General features: G+C 41.5%; 1 long non-coding RNA gene across 1 annotated transcript in view; it reads left to right on the forward strand.

The window, feature by feature from the left end:
- Positions 1 to 19,974: 19,974 nt before the first annotated feature.
- LOC122842067 overlaps positions 19,975 to 20,436 on the forward strand; it is a 28,247-nt gene continuing 27,785 nt past the window's right edge. Inside the window, exon 1 of the long non-coding RNA XR_006372471.1 lies at positions 19,975 to 20,413. This is a non-coding gene — a long non-coding RNA (uncharacterized LOC122842067). The remainder of the gene's footprint in view (positions 20,414 to 20,436) is intronic.

Raw genomic sequence — 20,436 nt, forward strand, 5'->3', positions numbered from 1 at the left:
TAAGTTGTACCAGAATTGCACCAGATTTTGCTAACCAGAATTTTTATATATATATATATGTATTACAAGTCAATTTATTTTAGCACATTAACTAAAAATAAAACATTTATGTGTGCTCTAAAAACAATTTAAGAGGATTAGTGAGCAATGCTTGAATTAGAGCATTTTCAGCATAAACAGTTCTGCTCTCTGTATGAACCATCATTCCTGAGTCAATAACCAATCATAAGGAAAAATCAAAAAGTCACAAAGACTTTGAACAAGCATTTTGCTCAAAAACATGTGCATATTAAGTTTGCTAAAAGTGTTTCCCCCCTGTGCAAACTAAATAAAGGCAGTCGAAGAAATAGAAAACAAGCTGCACTAACAAGCACAGCTTGTTAGTGCTGAAAGAATGTGTGTAGAAACTTTCCTTAGGCTTTAAACAAACTAAACAGACTATTGTAGCCAAAGGAAAGTTAATAATAATAACAAAAAGGAAGTTAACACCTATGTTATTAAAGCTTACTTAATAAAACAAAGTTGGGTAATCTCATTAGTTAGCATATTAAATTGTGAAATACGCGGCTGTCCTTCTCGCTCTCTTTTTTTCTGCCCCTTCCTCCGCTTCCTCAGACCCCCTCCTCTCCACACCTGTCTTATTGTACTGAGGGGACGCTCTTATCCCCTCTTCCTGATTCACTTATGCTTTGCTTTCACTGCACTTAACTCTCATGGTGATGTTTAAGACCACCCAGGTTCTCACTGTATGGGCTTCCTGGTTATGTTTGGCTAAATGCTTCCACTAAGAAACCGGACAGCAGTGAAAAATACAGCACCTTACAACAATTCGAGGCCTCAGAGATTATTCGTATTTTGATGTTTTAAAACTGCAAGGTGTTTAATTTGAAATTCACGTGACAAACCAACACAGAACAGCAAAAAATAGGGAAGTAGAAAGGAAATGAGGGACAGTTTATTTTCTCTTTTGTCCCCCAAATATAAATCTGAGTAGGTGTTTACTGCATTCGGTCTCCTTTAATGCAACCAACTGCCTTTAAAAGTCACTTTTACAGGGAGTTAATGTTAATTAGTTTATAGAAGTTTCCTTTGTTTTGTACTTTCGGTTAAATGCAGCTTTTCTGTAAAGACCTCAAAGGTTTGTTAGAGAACAAACACCATCATCCAGAGCCAGAATCATAACAGACTGATCAGAGAAAAAAGCTTTGAAGAACTTCAGATCGCAGTTAGGTTATAAAATAATATCTCTAGCTTTGATCATCTCATGGATGATTGTTTTTATGCATCATCTTATAAAATATGATAATAGCAGTGTGGCACAGCCTGAACTGATAGGTCAGACACAGAGAGCATTTACCTGAGCAGCTGCCTAGAGGCCAATGGTAGCTGTGGAGGAGCAGCAGAGATCCACACCTCAGGTGGGACAATCTGTTGACAGTTCAAAGTAAGAATGTGGCAAAACAAACAAAAAAAGATTTAAGGATGTGGAGACATTACACCCCACATAGTAGCAGCTGTAACTGCAGTGAAAGGTTCTACAAAGTATTGACTCCGGGGTTGAATAGTAAACGGATACCACACTTTTCATAATTCAACTCAGTTATGATCTTACACACAAAATCCCAATAAAATGCCTTGAAGCATGGGGTTGTGCTGAGCTAAGAAGACATGTTGTATACTGGTGATCTTAAAATTTAACAAAATCAAAGCACCTGCTTTTATACAGTACAATGATGACCACATAGTTTCCTCATGAAATTTACTTCAAGTCTCTATATCTTGAGTTCATGCTTGCTCAGGGAGGCCATCTAACAAGCTTGTAGCCTGGTGGAGGGCAGCTATTCACCCCCTGATCTCCACATAGCATCCTCCACCCATAAAGGGCCCTTCTCAGGTCCCCTATGGCCATCTCCATCCTGGAAGGGCCACTGGTGTAGTGTGTAGCATGAAAGCAAAGCATAAGAGGAAGCTGAGTTCATCGTGGTGGGGGCGGGGGGGAATGGTAAATAAAATGCACTCGTTTGAAGCAAGAAGAGGAAGAGCAGAAAAGGACAAGGACCTGGAGGAGGAGAGTGTCTTCACTACTAATTAGCCACCTAGCCTTTAAGAATACCCAAGACGGTGAGCACTAAGACACACACACACACACACGCACGCACGTTGAAGCACAGGGGGCGGGGGGCCTGCGTTGTGTGTTGCGGAGCAGCATACTCCAAGTGTTAGGTAATTGGAGCGTTGTACCTCGAGAGAAAACTGCTGATTTCATAGGAAGTGCTAACAGGACCTTTGTGTGCCATGTTTCCCTTTTCCAGGGAGCCGGAGAGGCCAGACACAGAGAGAGCTCTGGGTCTATAGTGGGAACAGACCCAGCCATACCTGAGTGCATCTAGCCACGGCAGTAATGAACCTCTTCACATGGCCGTTCACCCAAAAGAAAAAGAGGTGGATAAAGAAAGGAGGAATGAGAGAGGGGAGGGGGGTGCAACCTAATTTCACAGCAGCAGAATAGCAGGTGGGACAAAAGGTCTAGCTTGAGGAGCAGAGGTGGGTGGGTGGGGGGCTTTATTAGTGGTATTCTCCTGCCCCATTTACACCATCTCTCTCCTCGGCAATGGAGCACTTATCACAAGTGTACCCATCCAGCTCGCCAATTGAAACAAGCTAACGCTATCCGTCAATGTTTACCATTAGGGATCTGTCATTTGCAGATCCACCATATGTGGCAGATTAATGGGACACAGGCCCTTCGTTCCCTCTCCGTCTCCCCTCTCTTTCTCTCCAGTGTACGCGTAACGCTCCGTGTGGCCAAACCCAGACTTGTTCTGAGAAACCGAGACTGAAAACAAACCTCCAAAGAACGGAAACAAGAGACGGAAAAAGGAGCAAAATGACTGTCAGCAGGGAGGGGCAGGGGGATAAGCAGATCTGGTTCGATTTGCATCGGAGTTGTTTTCACGTTGCTTGTTTGACAACTGCTAACTACTGTAACTGCATGTTGCTGAGAAGCAACTTGGGGGAAAAAAACCCAGGTTTTGATTTTTGCTTTTAACTAAATCTGCAATTACTTGAAATCAAAAGCGAGGGCCCAGAGATCTTGTGTTAAAATTTGTTTGGTACCTCTGACTTCCTTTATTGTAGACATTACAGTAAACTTGAATTAGAAATTCAGGTTCCAAAACATAATAATTCAAAATATGTTCAATTTTGTGACACTTAGTGGGATGAGGCAGTCAATGAAAGGACGTATGTAGTTAAAACAATGGAGGATAAATGGCTTTGAACCTAAATTAATGTAATTTAATGTCTAGGTTCTTCACAGCCTAAATGTAGAAAACTGGCTTGGTTTGGATACATTTGAAACTTATTAATTTATTTGGGAGGAAAAATGCACATTAATTAAGATTTCTGTGAATGAGCCAGAATTAGCCAAATAGCAAGGTTTCATCTATTATAAGTAAATAAATAAATAAAAAAAAGAAAAAGAAGTTGTTTTAAGCAGAGGCTTATGTACTTTATATGCACATACTTTTGATACACTGACCTCATCAGATAACTTAACTGTCCGCATTAAAGACACCGAACTACGGCAAAAACATTTGATAATATGTACTTGCTGAACTGTTCTGCTACTGACAATTTTTTTTCCTGTGACTTTGCTCTATCTCTTTTACATTTACTTATTTAACAATTTGCCTTAACCTTGGAAACATAATGTACTCTGATACTCTGAGCTCATTTTGCTCCAGTAATTTTGTGTTATCTGCGCCTTTCATACAGGCACCTCGGCTAAAGCAACGCAGCCAGGCCGTCCCTGAGACACTGGCTTCTTTTCTCCACTCTATATACTGGACATCTTTGTCACTGCACTGGGCTTGAATGGTGACCTCCTGCCAGAAAGGCAGGGAGGAAGGGGGGAAAGAGGAGAGACAGGCAGATGGGGGTGGCACTCAGGTGGTCCCAACTCCTTGCTTCTTTGTCCCTCTCTGTTGGACAAACATCTACAGACTGTGGTCCTTCTGTCTTTTCACCCAGGATGCAGTTTGCTGCCCATTTAACAAGAACCTACAAGTAAGCAATTGGACAAGAGCGAGTGGCGGTGCGAGACGGAAGGAGGGAAGAGCAGACAAAAAGTTTGGGTTCCCCTCTTTTTGTTGCGTTCTTCCTTGCAGCAAGTCAAAGGAGACGCATAAAAACCCAAAAGGAAAAAGCGCTTTTTCTTCTTCTGACTTCTCTCCTCTTGTGCTTGGCCTCCCACAAACACTGACACTGACAGTGGAGGTCATGTCTTTTCTGTAGCTCACTGCAGCAAACCAATATTTTGGAGATCAGGGCAACTAAATTATATTTGTGTGTGTGTGTGTGTGTGTCTAAATTCCTTCTCAAACGAATGCATGTACACGTGGATAGATGATAGACAGACAAATACCAGGAGACATAGGAGCCCTATCTGCAGCAGACTGTATTTGTCATGTTAAAGGAAGATGCTAGAGGAGAGGACGCAGAGCCAGAGGGAGGTAAGGAGTGGGAGAGGCCTCACTCTCATACTATTATCTTCTTTTCTCTTATGTGCTACTATGGCCTCCCCTGGAGGAATGGTGGTTGGTTACTGTTAGCCTGGTATGACAACCTTGCCTTTTTTTACCTTAAAAGTGAAAACTCTTAAAATTTTTGTGGGAGTATTGTTTATAACGTACCCTGCATCAGCAAATCAATGCATTGTCAAATGATAAAGCAAACAACTCTTACTTGCCTTAGTTCTACATAAGTCAAGAAGTACACTTTTTTTCATAGTTATTTTATAAACTGTTTAAATACTCAATTCATTAGTATTTTTTGGCTTGAAGTTATTTATGAAGTGTTTGCACAATCTTACATTGAGGTGTTTTCTTCACTTTTTACACTGTTCCTCTCCTCACAAATGTATTGTTTTTTTTTATTTTTTGACATATTTTGTTTCTTGAAGAAGGGAAAATTCTCCCCTCCTTTTTGTGAGGAGGAGAAACAGGTTTTTCAAAGGACTTAGTTTGTTTGACAGTGCAGCGTGAAATCGAACTGCACCAGCTGAAAATGTAACAAATGTAACTTTGGTCCCCAATCGAACCCTGCCTTCCAGACTATCAGGTGTGAAAACATCCTTGGAGAGCTACAACCATTCAAAGTGTGGTTCAATTCAGTCCATATCCATCCATCCATGTTCTTCAGGAATAACAGGTAAAAGAGTGAAACTCGGAAAATCCTCCACCCAGAGAATCTCTCCAAGCAATCCTAAGGTGTTCCTAGGTCAGAATGCACATAAGGTGCCTCCAGCAAATTGTGGCTTTGCCATGGGTTCTTCTCCCACTGGTATGTGCTCATACAAACCTGCAAAGGAAGGCACCACCAGGGGCATCCTTCCTGACACCACCTTATCTAATTCTTATGTTGAGGTGCAGTGGCTCTACTCTGAACTCCTCCCCGAGAATGGAAACCTTTAACTTCAGCTAAGTCTGGCCACATGACAGAAGAAGCTAACTTCAACTGCTGATGGGGTGTTAAAAGCTTTGATTTTTGGTTTAACTCTTTCTTTACCATGACAAACCAGATCAGCACTGGCATTACTGCAGATACACCCCCCAGTCCATCCATCCACCTCCAGCTCAGTCCTCCCATCAGTCAAGAACAATAGACTCTTCGTTTGAGGAAGAGAAAATCCACCAACCAGTCTTCCGGTTGAGAATCATGGACTCTGAGTTAGAAGAGCTGGCCACTTTACTACAGTGGAGTGATCATGGCTTCAAGACACCAACAGAACCACATCATCTGCAGAAGGCAAACATCATGACACAGACGATCCCAAACAAAACAGCCTCCTTTGTATCAAGGTCTTGAGATCCTGTTTATGAACACTACAAACAAGATTAGAGACAATGGTGAGTCCTGGTGGAGTCCAAGCTAGACTTTGTGCCAAAGATGTGGACAAAGCTCTTGCTTTTTATATACAAGAACTTGGTAGCCCTTTGAAGAATCCTCACTTCTACAGCTCCATATAGGATCCCTTGATGGACAGGGTCATAAGTCTTCCCCAGAGCCACAAAAGGATAGCCAGTTTTTGTTACTGTTACATTGAACTTGCAGTCCTAGTTATACTTAGGTGATAGGGAATTTACGAATCCAAATGAGTTACAAATCAATGAGTTATTCTTTAGTTTGCGCACTGTAAATACTGTAATATTGGGTGACAAAGTACATATAATGTAGCTCAGTAGGAGGAAACCCTATAAGGCAGGCGGAAGACAGGTCTAGATCAGAGAAAGTGCAAAATGTATCTAATAGAGTTATACTGAAATATTTGCAATAAAGTCAGTTGTATCTACAAACAGCATGAAAGGAGAAGTCGTCTCATCCCAGGCCAGGAGCAGGACAGACAAAAGGCCAGACAGAGGTGCAGTGCACACAGAAAGACAGGTTTGTGTCAGAGGGAGCTGATGGACAGCTTTGACTGACAGGCAGACAGACACGTCTTTGGCAGCCCAGTCAGTCTCATTATGGCGCAGGGGTGTTCCCTCTACAGTGGAAGCTGTCACTCCTGTATCGCTCAAATGAAAAGCCACTCTAGCCGGGGACGTGCCGCTACGGGCTGAGAAAGCATGTCATCTTTTCCTTTTCTTCCCCCCTCTCGGCGATGTCTCGCTCGATAAAGGAGCAGCCACGAGAACAATGGGAACGACGGACTAGAAAAGGACAGAGTAAGACAGAGAGATGGGGGAAGAGGGTGAGATGGGGCGTTTTGACATCTGAATTACATTTCTATCGCCTCAGACATGAGAGAAGAATGGAGGAGAAAAGAAAGATGGGAGGAGATACGGAGGCAGGCCGCCAAACCATCACTTAGATGTTTATTTTAACTTCACTGCATTTGGCTGGCGTCTAAAAAGCTAAAACCTCTGTGTCTGTGACATGAGCTTCTGAATAAAGCCACAAGGAAGAGCTAATAGAAAAGTGATATTCGTGTTGTTTGACAAGTTCAACAAATGTAGAGGAATCTGGGCTGGAAGAAACTCCAACTTGCAGAGTTTCTCGCACTGCGGTCTGCAGATACCACACGAGGCCTGACAAAAGGGATGCTGCAGCGTGACAGAGATGACAGCCGACTTTGAAGAGTGCGACATAAAGATGACAGCAGAGATAAACGACACCACCTGTACATGTACAGAGGGGCACTTCTCTTTAGCTTTAGTGGGTGTAGCGACAAATATCTCTGTGGTATTAAAACACCTCAGCATTTCCTGTCAAAGTGAAATCTGTCTCGCAAAGAGTTATCATGGTATTTTCTTTCTGCATGACTTCATTTAGTCAGGCAAGTGTAAGCTCCCCGAATGCGGAAGTGTGTTTTAAGCTTAGAGACATTCATCTATGTTTGAGACGCTTATCTTGAAGTGAGAAAGGAAGCATTTCTTGAGCTCCTCTGTTACGTTCAGTCAGTTAAGAAAATATGCTTATTGGTCATTTTTCTACAAACATGGCTTTTATTGATTCACTGCTTAAAACAAATGAAAATTAACATAAAAGGTACTGCATGATGGAATTATTCCCATTCAGAACTAATATCAACATTTTGTTTAGCCTTTAATTTCCAGATTTGGACTTGCATATGCAGCTTTGATTAAATATTTGGGAACTTTTTTCCTTCAAAAATACAACCGATTTCACAATATAGTCTCACTGACACAAACAGCACTGTGCACTTTCCTGTTCTTTTTCTTTCTTACTTTGTATTTTGATTCCAAACACTTCAACGTTGTTATGATCTTTTAAATTTGATCAGAAAATGTTATGAGGAGTTTTCTGGGGCGTGTGGCACAGTAAAAGAGCTCTAACATGACCTACAATTATTGCGGAGTCTGGACATACTCTGGTTTTGAAATTGATAAGTACTTGGGATTTATTAAACACACTTTAAGATTTGTGACATTTGTAAATATATATATACATCTTTGTGAAGACACAAAAAAAAATTCTAAATGTCATTTGGGTGTCGGAACCACATTGGAGTTAGACAAGCATAAAAACCCAAATATAATCAAACCTGGACTAGAATTTTCAACACAATACGAAATAGTGGTACAATCTCTTCTCCCATTCTGGGTAACTCACCATCGTGTGTGGTGTTGTCTTGTGAGCTGGATGTATCGTCTCAACCCTACTGTATGTCATGCCAACTTCTGTAAGCCCCAAAATCTGCATCTTCTTACCGCTTCATTAACGTCAGCTCTGGTTCAGGAGAGCAACAAAGCCGGGCAGGTAAACAATGAACCCTAATCTATTCCCTAATTAGCCTTCTTTTATCTCATTATCCCTATTCGAGCTCTTCTGTCGCGCGTTTAACTTGTCACACATCTTATATTTTTGTGCCGAGCGCGCCGTGCATATGTTAATGCGAGCGCGAGCTCGTGTGTATTTGACACCCAGCCCTCTATAACCTCATTAGAATCTTTCAGGTCCCGCTGTGCGCCCATCCACACACTCTCACACTGCTTTGATTTCTCAAAGTCTAAAGACGTCAATCACCTGCCTCCATCGAGTCGGAGCGGGAGAATTCATACGCGCAAGCTCGCCCGAACGGGCTCGCGCTCGCAGCGGGCACGCACGCAGACACGCACGGGCCATCCATCAACGTCCTCCTCCCACTCCCCTCCGCTTCTATCGTGCTCGCTCTCGTCACTCCCCCTCAGCCATTCCACTATTTGAGAGTAATTTCATGTGCCAGCGTGGTGCATAATACACTTTTAATGGACAACTAATTCTCTGCCATTACTTCGTCAACATGATTACGGGATCTGCCGCTCGCAATCCTGAGGAGTTGGGCCCAGGCTTTTTAAATATACACAAGACATTAATGTGTCTCTATTCAGCTTTACATCAGGGGATGTCAGCCATTTACATAATGCTGCCATTGAGGTCTGTGACAGCCTCCCTCTCTCCCTCTCTCTCTCTCTTGCCCCCGCTCCGTATTCCGACATGATTTCTTTCCACAAAGGGCCTCGGAGCACTGCCTTTTCCCTTCTGCCTCGTTCTTTCTCTCTCTCTCTCTCTATCCTCGACTCGATGAATGCTCACACTTTTCACCAATGTCATGGAAGAGATGCAGGAGAGACTGCGGGAGGGGGAAAGGGGGAGGACGAGAGGGAAGCAAGGATTAGGCGAGATTGGTGTTTCTAAAGGGGAGTGAATGGGGAAAGTTGCCTTTCCATCACCTGTACAAAGCAGGAATATCAGACGATGAAAAGGGATGAGTGTATAATTTGACCACTTAAATGGCTAGTTCATTAGGCCTGTCAGGATAACACTTCTCTGCCTGTTGGGAGAGAAGTGCATGGCAGATATGCAAATCTGTTCCCTGCACTGCAGAAGACACTCTGCTTTTTTATTTTTTTTTTGGAGGGGGGCAGGGGGGTTTAGGAGGAAAACGCAACACGGAGAGGAAAACATTAGCTGTACATTAGGACAAGGTAATTAGCGTTCTAAACCATCATGTTTACGTTACTATTTAGGAGAAAATAGCAATAATAAATGTCTATCTACTCGATGGGATTAGGTGGAAATTGAGAATATAGTCTTCTTTAAGGTTAAACAAAGCTTTTAATTATGTATTCAATTTTATTTTGATATTATATGTTTATAATGTGTTTATGTATTAAACTGGATGTGAGTGACTTAGTGGAATTGGCTGGGATTTCTTACACAGGGCTCTTTGGACGTTTTATCCATATGATTGGGATATATTATAATAGATTGGGTTGATATGATCATATGAAGTGGGTATAATTTAGACATGTTTGCACTGTAAAGTGCCTTCAGGTAAAATTGGGCGATTAATGCTATAGAAATGAACAGAAGTGAAGATATTGTAAATCTGATCGGAGAACACTCGACACTTAAAATAAGTTAAATAATAATCTTTAAATTATATCCATTTAAATGTTGCAACATTTTGCCACATTCCAAGTTTGATGGACTAAACATCAAACGAGCATCCTGCCGTCAGTTTCAACAAATGCTACTTTGAAGAACAAGACAAAAACTTAGACCTAAGGGGGCAAAAATCTTTAGAGCCAAATTAAGTGTTTGGTCTTAACGATCAATGTTACATTCGCAGGATAGAAGGGAAAAGCTTGCCAGTAAACTTTACTTACTTCACAGGTTTAGTTAAAAAAACATATCCACATAAAAATTAATTGGCAGCATTTTATTGTGGGGAAGCTTTGCTGTGACAAAAACTGGTGCACCAAATACAAGGCATCATGAGGACAGAATGTTATGTTAATTTATTGAACCAGACTCAGTTTCTCTAGATCTCCAAGAGGAATAGGACAAAACGGCAAACCACTGGAAGTGGAGAAATTCATTTCAAAATTTATGACCCAAGTCTTACAGTGGAAAAGAAAATGCTCCCAAAAACTGAGGAGATTTATAGAAACTTTATAGAAATAAGAAATGTTGTGTCACGTTTAATGATGAGAAAATGTTTTATTTTTGTCCAGCAATGAACTGTGAACCCAGTTATCAGGAGAATCTACAGCACAGTACTCCTTTAGTAAACCAAAAATCAATAAATGCGAGAACTGCCACCCTAAAGTAGAAAATCAAAAAGTTAATTTGAAACCCAACATGAAAGAGAATTGTTGACAACAGATCCTTTTCTCAACATTAACATTAGATAAGTCTCACTGACCTGTCATTGTTCTTCTCGATGTTATTTTGTTCACCCAGCCCTTGTAAACGTTCTGCCTACACATGAAAGGGAAGTGTTGGGTGGTGGTTGCAGGAATTATCTTGCACTGACAGCCACGTAACAAAAAGCTCGTAAAACTTTGAATTATTGAAAGAAAACCGATATAAAGGGATTGCACTGGCGTTCACAAAAGGAGTAAAAATAAATAAAAAAAAAGAAGAAAATTATAAACCATGACAAGTTTAATCTAGAGCTAAAAATAGGCTGTGCAGAGAAACACACAAAAGGAAAAACATATTCAATCACCTGGCAGGAAGTTTGGGCAGTGACTGAAGTTCATAATAAAAGCCTCCATCCGGTCTTGGCAGTTTTCGGACACCGTCTGGCCTCTGCACACAGCCTTGCGTGCAGTGTTTGTACCATGGGGTCTCTGGGTAAATCAAAGTCACCAAGGTTGTTATTGTCTCCACAGGGACATTTCCTATTGAGCTCCGTTTGATGTACGGCAGCAGGTCACGATTGGCCACGGGGGCCAAATACAGGAAGTTGTCTTTCATGTTTTCAGACGCCATTTTGTCAGGTCACGGCTAGTTTATGAGTCTCTCAGGAGTTATGGGTTAGACTTGATTTAAATAGGGAATTGCTAGAACATCTTTAAAGATAAAACCTTATTAAAATGTTAAAACATGTACTATATGATAGAAGGGGGAAAAAATTGTGAGAAAACAGGATAATCTATAATTCATTTCTGCCAGAAGTATCATGTAACTTATTTTTTCTTTGTGTACAATGCATACTTGACATGAGAGAGGCAGCTCTTTGACCATAAGTGATAGAACTGTGTGAGAATGTTGGACGTAGCGCTGAAGCCTGAGTGGTAATTGCCTCTAATGGAAAGACATATAATAGCAAGAGAGTAGGAAGGCCATATACCAGAGTCAGAGTGAGAGTACTTTCTTCAGAAAATGGTTGGAAAAAGCTCACTCAAAGATTGCGTGCATTCGTGTGCATGCACATATGTGTGTGCACCGATGGGAGTCTTGCTGCACTGACTACTATAAGGTGGGTAACAGGTGTGTGTCCACCTGTCCTGAAAGACGTGGATAATTGTAATAGTGTGCCTTGGTGTGTAATTTGCCACCACTGCTACCATTAAAGGTACTGCTCTTCTCACCGCTAGATGCAAGCCCTTGGATATGTGCACAAGTACACTCACACTTTTATAGAGGCAGGAAAGAAAACAAGTACAAAAGGGGAAGAAGACTGCGAGTCTACAACTCAAAAAAGGGGCTATTTTGTTGTGCATGAAACGTGATCATAGCTTCTGGGTCTGAAAATTTAGGCCACTGTAAAAATACCTCAAAGCAACATTGACAGCAGACATGAGGAGCAGTTGCAACGAAACGCTCACTGATTGTGAAGTAGGAAGTCCCGGAAAAGCTTATTTACAGGTTTGTGTCAGAGGGAGCTGATGGGAGCTGAATAACCTTTTTTCTTCTAAGTTCATGGTCTCAAACGGGTTGCATGTTACTGAAAGTTGTGAAATCAAAAGGAAAAGTTTAATATTATAGCAGTTTTGGTCCTGTCATGAGAATTTTAGGTACCAAGATAATCCGTTTACCACAGGATATTTTAATACCAACCATTTGAACCCACCTTAATAATGTTTTTGTATGACTATGCATCAGATTATACTCACAGGAATGTTTTTTTCCCCCCCTTCAAGTGGTTGCTGGTCTTTTGACCCATTGACTCTTTCACACATCTGCAGCCTTAATTGTTTCATACCTGACCTTTTTCAGATATAAAGGCGCCGTCTTTCGTCACTATTTGTTTGACCATGCGTCTGTTCTCACCTGACTGGGTTCATTTCAAGCCCGTTCTCTCCCTGATTTGCAGGTATTTTTAAGGGCAGAGATCATTTCCAACTGTTTGGGATGAGATTATAATGGTCTGTTCCAACCATGTTTGTGTACATTTGGACTACTTTTCACACAGAATTTGAAAATAGATCAATGTTTTCAATTGAGTGCTAGTTGTCGCAACTGTTACAGCTTTGACCACCCCTAGCCATTTTTTATTTGATACATTAAAAAAAAAGAGTCGTCACTGCACATTTCATACCATACCATGTATTAATCCATACCCAAAATGGGTTACATTTTGTACTCACTTTGACGACAGATGACGAAGACGGTCCTGGGGTCGAATCCCAGCCTGGGTTTTTCCTCCTTGCACTTTGTTTGCTCTCCTTTTCCATGCATGAATTTTCCTCAGACACTCCATATTCCTCCTGCAGTATAAAAACATGACTGTTCAGATAAGTGGTTGCTCTAACGTGCAGGGTTGTTTGTCCTGTGTGTCTCTGCGTTGCCCTGTGGTGGACTGGCATCCACTTCAGGTTGTACCGCAACTTTGGCCTAACAAGAAATAGCATACAGTGGATGGATAAATATTTATATTTTTTCTATTCTACTTGAAGTTTATTTTACTTGAAGAGTTTATTCATGTGCCTTTATCAAAGGCATGAATTTATGCATGTGCCTTTGATAAATAATGGTTATGAAAAGGTTGTCAGTCAGACTGAACTCGGTCTGATTGGAGGTCAAAATCCCTCATATGTTATGTTCAGATGGTCCACACAAGACACAGTACTTCAATTCACAGACATAGGGCATAATAAAATAGCCTTAGACACTATCACAGTTTTAAAGACGCATATCTATTCAAATAAGTAAAATTCAAGTAAAATTATTTTATCTTGTGTTTCTGTGGATAGACTGAAATTTTATAGAAACTTAAGTACAACTTATATTTATTCCATTCAGATTGAGATGTTCTGTAAAAGGCTACCAGACATTTGTCCCAAAAAAACCCCCCAAAAAACTATATTTGTCAATAAGCTATTGTTAAAAACAAAATCACGTCGTTTGACCAGAAATCTTGCAACAGCATAAGTAAAAGTAAAATTTTCACAGGGCCTTTCTTTGTAAATAAAAACCAGACAATTACAACCCTTTTGCCGTACCAAAGAGGTCAAACAGTAATTGACGACACTTGCAACCATTCCCATTTCCCGACGCGAATTAAAATGTGCCTCAAATAATATTGTTTCTGATTTTTCGGAGGCAGGAAGTGACAGGATCTCAGCTAGTGACAGGTAAAAACACATGCTATATTTGATAACAGACATTTCAATGAATAGCTGAACAGTGTTATTAGAGAGGTGAGGGGTGTGGCGCTATGCAGATCACAGAGCAACAGGAAGATGATATTGCTATTACTAGGTGTTGACACATGAGATTGCATTTACATTTTCAGCCGGTGGATGTTTGTTTGTGAGAGTTAGCCACGGAACCTGAATATCAAAACAGGAATCAATATGTAGAATAAGTCTGGGAAATTGCATTGTAAAACATGAAAAACTCTCTGACATCTCGCTCCATCCTCTTTCCAATCTCGTTTCCCTTTGTCTCTCTTTTTCCCCCCTTCTTTCCGAGCCTTTTGTTGTCGATGCTCATCCATCACTTCCTCCTGGTTTTTACCCGGCCCACTCTCACTCTGCGGAGCTTGAATAGGCTGTCTGCGAGAGGCTTGTCTCTGTTTGTGTTTCATGTTGTCAATGGCAATGGCGTTATCAATTAGTGCAGCAGTGGGAGCCCAATTAACAGCATCAAACAGCTAATTAATAGAGCTGTGTGAGTTCGTAGTGCACAACAGAAAGCTGCATGACTCTAAACTAGCACAGCCACGCTGTAGCATGAGAAGGCAGCAGGAGAGGCGGGGATCGTACAATGGCAGAGTCATGTGCACAAACATACGCGCCAACATGCATGTGCACAACAATACATTTTAACACTCGCTGCAAATTTACAATGGTTATTTACAGACAACAAGACCAGCGAAATCCAGTACATGTGCACACGTGAAATTTACACACAGGGAAACGTAAATCAATGTGAAGTTGACGGAGTGAATACGGTTCTCATAAAGCTGCCACCTACTTCAAGAAGTGTCTTGAAGGCTCAAGTTTTATAATTCAACATTGCCACATATTTCAATTATAAATTTTAACTCAGAGAGCTAATTTAGACAAGACAATAAAGTCTGAGGGTCGTAACTGGAGTCTCGCAAAAGCGCATACAGGGTGACCCTGCCGGGACCACGCGCCAGGTAAAAAGCTAACTTGGGGTGGTTAATGATGTTCTTTCACTAATAATCTCAACCAATCATGCACACTTTTCTGTCAGCAGTGAAAAAGACAATATAACACTGCTAATATATCTATATTTTATTTAAAAACTAGCCTACCTTTATTCATTGTAGCTTCTGGTATACTGAAGCTAGGGTTGTAGCTTGATCAAGACATTGAACAATCAGCAACGGTGTCATGCAAACAGTGACATAATCACGCTGTCCGCATCCCTGGAGGAGAGGCAAGGAGTGGGAAAACTGGTCTCATTTTGACCCGAGTCTTTAGCCCCATGAAGCCCTGATGACACTCCAGATTGAGGTTAAATTACACACAGGTGGACCCAATTTAACAATCAGAGGTCTTCTGAAGACAATGGAAGCTGAATACAAATGCATACCACCCTTTCCAGGTTTTAAGCTGTTGAAAAAAATTTTTTAATTTTTCTTTTAAGTCAACAATATGCAGTACGTTTTGTTGGTCAATCCTGCAAAATAATAATAATAAAAAAAACACACCAAAGATTGTTGTTAAACCACAAAATTTAAAGCTGTTTAAATACTACAATACTCTTCCAGCACACTGCATTTATTAAATAAATGTATATTCCTTCTCAGCACATTGACAAATAACGAGATGAGGCCAGGGAGTCAGTGTTGGTATATCACCACAACACCCGTTACAAGTAGTTGTGTAGTTTACAGGTACGTGAAGAGCCTTTACAGTCCAAACTGACACAAATGGGATGTGTCTGAATTGTTTTCTCTGTCGAGGTCAACAGTTGGCACTCTTTGTTCCTATCAAGGCTCGCTGGCACCGCCGAGCCGCAGGGAATCGGGCCAGCGAACGCAACAAGTAAAGTGCGCCGTTTTAGTCACGACAGCTGGGCACTTGTTTAAATCAGCTGGCACGAAAGGCCACAAAATGTACTTCAGACAAATGGCTCACCGGTTAGCCGTGGCCAAGCTCCAGTTCAGACTGGGCTTCGGCGAAGAGTCACACAGGTAATCACACTCTGTGTGAATTTACACATGCAGGGCGCAACACGAAGCAAGCAGACTCTTCTGATTTGAGCCAATTTTTCGGAGGGGTTCCAAAACGTTTTAGCACATACTCGGCTCAGTCCGCCGAAGCTGATGACAAAAAGAGGACTCGAGGCAAGCCGACTCTTGACAGATGATGGCGTGCCAGCGCCAGAGGCCGGACTTCAGCTGAAGTAGAGTCTCTCTCTGCAGGATGAACCCACGATCTACCCCTGAGCAGAGTCTAAACTCACCTGCTAGAAGCGATGCTGCACTTAGGGTGAATCGGGGATGCAAACGTACACAGCACCAACGTACAGAAAGAGGGATTCATAAGGTACCTAAGAGCTTAGCCTCTTCCTGAAAACTCAGCATTGAGTTTTAAGAAATCACTCTCACTCTAATATACATACACCCTATCAGAGGTTTTGGGTATAGCCCGGGGAACACTCCAGTTCTATTCAACTAAGCAGAGCAATAGGACTGAATCAGCAAAAGGTTAATTGCACCAACGTCCTTGTGCACAAAAGGACTGGAAATACAAGCATGTGTGTGTAGCTGTGTTTGTCACAGTGAGTGTGTTTGCTGAAACCTTTGCACAACTGTTGTATTGAAGCAAAATGCCTTTTTGTCGCAGAAGGATTAGTGAGGACATAATCTATGTACATTTCCCCCTGAGGAGGCACACAAGTGGCTGCTGGATTTACCTCCCCCCACCTAAAGCCAAAAAAAAAAAAAAAGCAGAAAATTGTTTGGAACAGGTGCATACAGCCCTGAAGGCTGACACAGAGGACGTCTGCAAGGAGGAATACGACTGATTCAAAAACTTAAACTGCTAATTCACAGTCAGCTGTGATTTTGGTTGATTTGTATTTATTCGGCTGCCACACAAAAAGAAACACAAACATAGCCAATAAAGACATAGAGGTGAGGAAAAACAGCAGTGGCTCTATGATATACTCCTATTATGAGCTAAATAATAGCCTGCAAGATTGGATATCACTATCAGACGTATTGATGCACCATTAACATTTTCCACATTTTCACATGTTAGCGTTTGGCCTCAGTGTGTTTTGTCGGGATATTCTGTGATAGACTAACACAAAATGGTGACGTGTTGTTTGTTCTAGTTTTAGTCCCATCAAAGCATCTTCTCTCACATGTCAGACTGTTCCCAACGTGCTTCTTGTGGGTTTCTGACAACATCTTTGTTCTTGCCACTCTGCCACAGAGGACAGATTTGTGAGATACACAAATAATACCCAGTCCACACCCAGCTGAGCGCTGTATTGGAGATCTTGTAGTCATGTGATGCTGGCCTCATTTTTTATTTTATTTTTTGCATGATAAATTGAGCATCATACCCATTGCTTCATAATCTAACCTGCTGTAAATTTCTTCATTACTAGAGGTTCCCATGTGTTTCTATTCACTGGTTGTCTCAATGCTGTTCATTCACTATTCTCTAACTAGCCTCTGAGACCTTCACTGAACATCTTTAGTAATAGATAGATTATGTTACACCCAGGTGGGCTTTACCATTACTTGGCTTTTGAAAGCAATTTTTGCACTGAATTTTATTTTGGGGTATCAGAATTATGTGCTATTTCACGCTGGTCTATCACATAAAATACCAGTAGAGTAAAATGAGGTTTATGTGGAAGGGAAGTAAAAATAGTAAAATGTCAAATAAGTCATTTTTGAGGAAGAGTGATCCAATGATTTACAGTTTCCACCAGGATGGTGACTCCAGACCCGGAGCGTCTGACCACGATCATGTCTGCGTGTGGTTGCATTAAACTTTCGCTTAAAAGCCAAATTTTTTGCGCCGCTTTTCTGGGGGGCTCGGAGTCGGTGGCAGAGTGCCGGGCTGCGGCCTCGTTGACCTTCAAAAGCAGACACGAGGGCCCACTCCATCCAGCCAGCACCACTTGTGGCAGGAAGAGAGGCTCATTGACTGGCCCCCAACGGCCCCACCGGAACATGGGTCGTCAAGCTAGAGCTGTTTCCCTGGCGACCACCATCGCATAGGCCAAAGTGAGGTGATTAGGAGTGCCAGGGCCATAGGAGGGCGCGGGGGGAATAATGGAAAAATGGAGACAAAAAGGTGAGAAGGCAGACAGAGTGTTGGGTATGCAAAATTTGAAGAAAGTTCGACTGATTTGAGAACTGGAAAAAATATAAGCGTGTGGTATAATTTACAAGTTGGCTAGACTTTTCTTGTATTTTCTGTAAAATAATCTGACTTCCCTTGATTGATCGGTTGATTGATTGATTGATTTATTGTAGTATTTTCCCAAAGTAAAAATTAGAAGCCACAAGAAGTGTAACATGGGAAAACAATGGTGAAGAAGGCTGAGAATCCCACAGAGCGATGAGGTCTATAGTGGCAAACCAGAATAGATGCAGCAAGGTTTCCCCCAGAAAACCTGCTAAGCCCAGTGGGCGGGGCGCTCGGCAGTCATTCAGTCGTGTTTTTGCGTCAAAAAATGTTTAAAGTTGACAGGAAATTTTAAAATATCACTTGATAATTATGTGTTATTAAAAGATTGGAAGATTAATATCTGAACACCAAATATAAAATCTTAAAAATGCAAACATTTTGAAAAGCCTTAAATAAATAAGCAGTGCTTTGCCTGGTGGGGGTACAAGTGAAGCCTGGTGGCTTATAATGCACTGTGGGAAACCAGTGTATAATAGTGCTAATGTCACTAATTAATATCAGAAGTATGGATAAGGGTGCTGTGTCTCTTGGACCCATAAGAATCTAAGAACAGCAGAAACAGTAGAAATATTATCACTATTATGTAATCACATGATTGAATTGGGATGGGCGTGTTGGGAAGGTCTTTGCTTAGCCAACTTATGTTACATTGTTTTGAACTCTTTAGGAGATAAAGAATAGAGTAATTTCCAAAGGCATTGGACAGACTTCTGTTTACAGATAACAGAAGTGATTAATCAGCAATATTTATCAGTCTAAAACTAAAATTTCCCCTGAAGAAACTCGTTGGTTTGACCCTGTCAGTTTCATAAAGGGTTAAAATCTTTCAACTCTCTCAAGGTCTAAAAGGCTCTTCCTTTTAGACCTGTTTTTGGTGGTTCAAATTTTGAGCTGCTTTGATTTATTTTTTTTTTATACATGGCTCCAAAGATGATATGAAGCTTTACCACTTCATAATATCACAACCATCAAGGACGTCACCAATGTATTCCTAAATCTCAGATGTTGAAATACTGGGAAAAACCCCCCCACCAAAACAGTGTTTGAAGTGGTGACTAAAGCATCGGGATTATTATTTATTTATTTTATGCTTCACATAACCCTAGTCGGCCTCACTGATTATCCAACTGACTAAGTCATAGGCAGACAATAGCACAGAAGTGACTATTTAGGGAGGCAGGTGTTAAATCAGTACGGCGCTACAGTGGCTAATTGTGGGCTCTTCCCCAGTTATAGGATGGGTAAACACCGCCACAAGAGACTGCCGGTGTTCTGTCAGATAGCCATACATTGTCAGATCGTCATACGCGTATGACAAACTGATGGCTATATCTGTCAGATCAGCATACGTTTGCATACGTTTCAGCATACGTTGTCAGATAGTCATACGCTTAGCTCAGACATGTATACGTTGTCATTACCATATGATTTTATTTAATCAGCAACATAGAATCATGACGTAGATAAGTATTTTTTTCAAAAGTGAAACACTGGTTTTGCCCCAGTTTCAGTGTGGGTAAAAATTGCGTTTTCATACACGACATGCTATCCAAGTTAGCAGACATGTTATCCAACCCAAAAATATTAAGGAAGTGGGGGACGTGAATTTAAACAGGGCGTGTTTTAGGACGTGTTTTGTAGTTTACTGCAGCTGCAGCAGCATTAAATTTAATTTATTTAGTTACTTTTTATTGTGTCTCTTCTCGCGTATGACAAGCTGACGACTCCTCTCAATATGGCGGACCTCCTGCAGAATGCGCATGCGCTCTTACCATATGTATGCTATTCTGACATGTATGGCTATCTGACAGAACACCCCGGCGTTTTTCAGAAGGACGCTCAACCCGACAAGCCACTTGTGTCGTCTTATACGTCCCAAAGCCTGTTTTTGTTTTCTTTTTTCCTCCTCCGTCTCTGTTCGCCTCCCGGTTCCACCCAGCCTGACCTAATCAGCGATAAGTTGAGTGCTTTCGTCAACAGAGCAGACCCCTTCAATTAGCGGCGCATCGCTATAAGCTCATGTGTAAGCATTGCTGTGAAATTGCATGTGCGTGCATGCATGCGGCCAGCCTCCGGAGTGACCTCGACTCCCTCCAGTTACTCAGCTAATAAGTCGGTGACTGAACTCGGCCTCCTGCATATCCAGATGGAGAGGTTTAATGGGTATTAAAGGTGGAGAGGCTGAGCAGATACAGGAGGATAACTTAAAGCTGCCGACAGGGCCAGCCAAGCCCGCGAGAGGACAAATGAGTCCCGCAGTTTAGGTAGCAGCGTTTACATCTGACGT

This window comes from Gambusia affinis, linkage group LG13 (genome assembly GCF_019740435.1).
Source record: "Gambusia affinis linkage group LG13, SWU_Gaff_1.0, whole genome shotgun sequence".
Lineage (NCBI taxonomy): Eukaryota > Metazoa > Chordata > Actinopteri > Cyprinodontiformes > Poeciliidae > Gambusia > Gambusia affinis.